This window comes from Monopterus albus, unplaced genomic scaffold, assembly GCF_001952655.1.
Source record: "Monopterus albus unplaced genomic scaffold, M_albus_1.0 scaffold2.1, whole genome shotgun sequence".
Lineage (NCBI taxonomy): Eukaryota > Metazoa > Chordata > Actinopteri > Synbranchiformes > Synbranchidae > Monopterus > Monopterus albus.
In genome coordinates, this window is record NW_018127882.1 from 1,132,996 (window position 1) to 1,136,968 (window position 3,973).

A 3,973-nucleotide genomic window follows, 5' to 3' on the forward strand; every position below is an offset into this window, starting at 1 on the left:
TTTCCCTCTACCTCAGCCTGTTGCAGTTGTTCAGTTGCCCTGAAAAGCTCTGCATTTTACCAGCATAGATAAGATAGACAGGCATAGACAGATAGAACCTGTGATCATACTTTCACTCAGATAATATCTTTTAATCTCTTTATATTTATAATCTAATCCCTTATTCTTTATATTTTTATGGTTGGTTTGGCACAGTGGCACAGTGGTTAGCACTAATGCCTCACAGGAAGACGGTTCCGGGTTTACATCCCACCGGGGTTTGCATGTTTTCCCCATTCCTGCATGGGTTTCCTATGGGTATCCTGGCTTCCTCTGGTAGTCCAGAAACATGCAGGTTAGGCTAACTGGCAACTCTAAGCTGTCCAGGGTATGAATGGTTGTCTGTGTCTATGTGTCAGCCCTGTGATAGACTGGCAACCAGCAGCTGGGATCAACTGTCTTAATATGAAAAAAACCCCTTTGTAATTCAAAGCTATTAACCCACTGTCGGGGTATTAAGGAAAAGAATAGAATGAAATGAAATAAAATAAGAGCTTCTTTCCACCCCAGTGTTTGAAGAATTACTTCATGTTTGAAAACAGTGTTCCAGTCCCCCAAGTCAAACTGATGTCTCATTTGTATATTTATTTTATTTAACCTTTATCTTGCCAGGTAAATCCCACTGAGGTTTGAAAACCCTTTTCTGGCCAAGATGGCTACAATGCCGGTTTAACTAACAATCAAATAAGTTTCCTGTGGTAGCAGCAGCACACATCACCCCACCCTTCTCCCACGTGCTGCAGGGCCTGTTGGGGTGGTTTAACAACACAGCGCTGTGTCTTGAGCTTCTGGTTTCCTGTTAAAAAGAGCAGTCTGTTGGTCCAGGTGTTACTAGTTTGATGCTTTTACACAAGTACAGTATCTACCAGCTGAGAGAAGTAGCTATGGCACTGATGTTTGAACAACTTCCACCATCTTACTGTATATATTTTCTTCTCTGGGAGTAATACACTCTGTATTCCCCCATGAAGCTGCTGTGTTGCAGAGTAGGCATGATTGTTCAGTTCACAGTTACATTTTTCAAGTGGCAACTTTAGGTACTATAAATCTAGAGCATACACCTTTTGAGGCCAACACAAGAGAGGTGGGGTGTGCTCATTAACCTGTGACGGTTCTTAAATGATTCATCGATGGAACATAGGAACCCAGTCATTAATTCATTAGTTCCCACTGGAGCACAGGGCCAACATTCACAAAGCACCCAGGACTGACTATCTCAGGTTTCTTTGCTCAGAGGGGCAGTCTCTGCTCAGCCTCCTCTCAGATGTGATCTCTGCCACCTCCATATTGATAAAGCTCCGTTGCCATACCAACCATGCATGCTGGGAGATTTCTGATCCAGCCAGTAGCCTGTTTGGCCAGAAGCTCATGCATCCCTGATCCAAGCTCAGTGTGACACAGCATAATGTCTCTGACATATTGTAGTCTCAGACAATATACACACCTCACTCTGTGGCCTTGCTTATCAGCTCTCTGGCTATAGTGTGATGCCAGTAGTGTGCAGGTGAGGAAGGTGGTAGCATGCACAGTTTTGACATGTAACTCACACTGCCCTTTCCATCTGTGGACAGGAAAAATGTTTATTTGTTAATATCTCATCCACTCCCTATACTGCAAAGACTTGTTTATTTCAGTATTTATAACTCATATATGACAACAGCCAGAGGTGGAACTGTAACTAAATAAAACATTTGAGGTATCTGTACTTGAGTATTTTCATTTGTTGCTACTTCATACTTTTTTGAGAAATATATTGTACTTTGTGCTCACTACATTTATTTGATAATTCTAGATACTAGTAACTTTTCATAAAGAGGTTAATAAAACAAAATACAGTATTACACAAGATTTTACACAAGATCCTTTGTGTAAATTCCACAAACTACCGAGCAGTAAATCAAATTATATAAGGTAGTTCAAATTAGCTCTACCTTTACCAGCTGCAAAATTAAATGTGATATGCACAATAATACATTAAAAACATCAATGTAAACTTTGCCATTTTGCATAATGAGTACTTTTACTTTTGGTACCTTAAGTATATTTTCTGCTCTTACTTTTTTTAGGTAATATTTTGAATGAAAGACTTTTACTTAGAGTATTTTTACCCTGTGGTACTGCTACTTTTACTTTAGTAAACAAACTGAGTATTTGTTCCACCTCTAACAACAGCACCAACATAATTGTTTTGAATGTTAAAACAGATGCAAATAGATTAAGAGGCAGCCATCACGGTTTATCTTTTCTTTTTCTACTGTCTAAGCAAGCGAAGTTGTTTAGTACTTCGAGACAATTTTGTGCAATGTATCAGTGTATAATATTGAAACTGCTTAAAGATGTCTTCAAGCAAATTAATAATGCATTTCCATAAGTCTGGGGGGCTCACAAAAGACAGATAAAAAAAAAAAGAACAGTCAAAATTGAAGCCACAGAGGATGAGATAATCTGAGTCAAGCTCCAAAATGTTGTATTTCCCATAATGCAACTTGATAGTGCCTTTTACCGAACTGTGTCTGCCTCATAAATACCCACTTCTTTCCCTCCAAACACCTCCAATTTATAACACAGGCTTTCTGTTAAAAAATTACTCTGATGACATCATCTGGGTAATTTTTTCCAAACACCGAACAGATCCATCAGAGCCACAGAAGACACTGTGCAAGTGTTTTCACAGGCTGAGTAGAACTTCTTGTGTTGACTAAAATGAACTTCAACAGCGAAGTTGCCCTTTAATGTAAAACACAATAGAAATGCTTCTTCCTGAGCTTTATTACCTTGTTTGGGGGCATGCTGTTCTTTTGTGCTTCCTGTACTCAGTGAGAAAGGAGGATAACAGGAAGATGAGACACTTTAGATGCCAAATAAAAATACTTTAGCTAACTATTCGTTTCAGCTTTAAGACCTATTGCAACATGCTTAAGTAACTCAACTCATCCCTAATTAAAATCAAACATTTGCACCTGCTCTCCAGCTCCTTTTATTTCAATAAGCGGAAAGATGTCACCACCCAGTGGTTATTTAGTATCACTACTCTGCCCAACTGGTAATTGCAGGCAGGCTGTGGCAAGCTGTGCATTGCCAATTTAAAGTGAACTGCAGGTGTGCTGCTATTGCAGGAGCAGTATGTCATGGCTTTCTTTTCTTCCTTGTCACCCTATAGACAAACTGAAAAGAATGAGGGCAGGATTTGTGTTAAACTCCACGACGTCATCAACACATTAGAGACAGCACACCCTGATGCTGTTTTTAACATTGAAGGCGACTTTAATCAGTGCATTTTACTGTACTTGGACTGTACTTCCCAAATATTACCAACCTGTGAACATTTCCACCTGGGGCAAGAACACTCTGGATCATATTTACAGTAACATACATGGTTCATACAGGGCTGCACCCCGCCTTTACTTCGGGTGCTTGGACCACATTTTTTTGTTCCTGTATCCATCTTACAAACAAAGACTGAAACAAACAAACCCTGTCACCAAACAAATTAAACTCTGGACCCCAGAGACTGAAGGCACCCTGCAGGACTGTTTTGCCCAGACAGACTGATGTGTTTAAAGCTGCAGCCACCTCAGAAGATTTTCTGTCAGCATACAGGACTGTGCTGAGTATGTGACTGGGTACATTAGTACCTGTATTGACAACATTGTGCCCACCATACAAGTCAGGAGGTTTCCCAACCAGAAGTCCTGGATAAACAGTCAGGTACGCCACATGCTGCGTGCTCGCTCTCATGCATTCAGATCAGGCAATGAGATGAAGTACAAAGCTGCAAAGTACAGACTGAGGAAAGCCATCACAGCGGCCAAGAGGCAGTACAGAGAGAAGCTGAATGGCTTCTATTCTACTGCTGACTCTGGATGGATGTGGCAAGGCCTGCAATACGTCACAGACTACAGGACCACCACCAGCATCATCAGCTCCACAGACA

The 3,973-nt window shown here is 40.7% G+C and overlaps 1 long non-coding RNA gene across 1 annotated transcript; it reads right to left on the reverse strand.

Moving 5' to 3' along the window:
* Positions 1-665: 665 nt before the first annotated feature.
* Positions 666-2,963, reverse strand: LOC109955124 (uncharacterized). Its single transcript, XR_002274217.1, has 3 exons — positions 2,814-2,963; positions 1,484-1,600; positions 666-835 (listed from the first exon to the last, which is right to left on the reverse strand). It is a non-coding gene; the product is annotated as an uncharacterized LOC109955124 (long non-coding RNA).
* Positions 2,964-3,973: the final 1,010 nt, after the last annotated feature.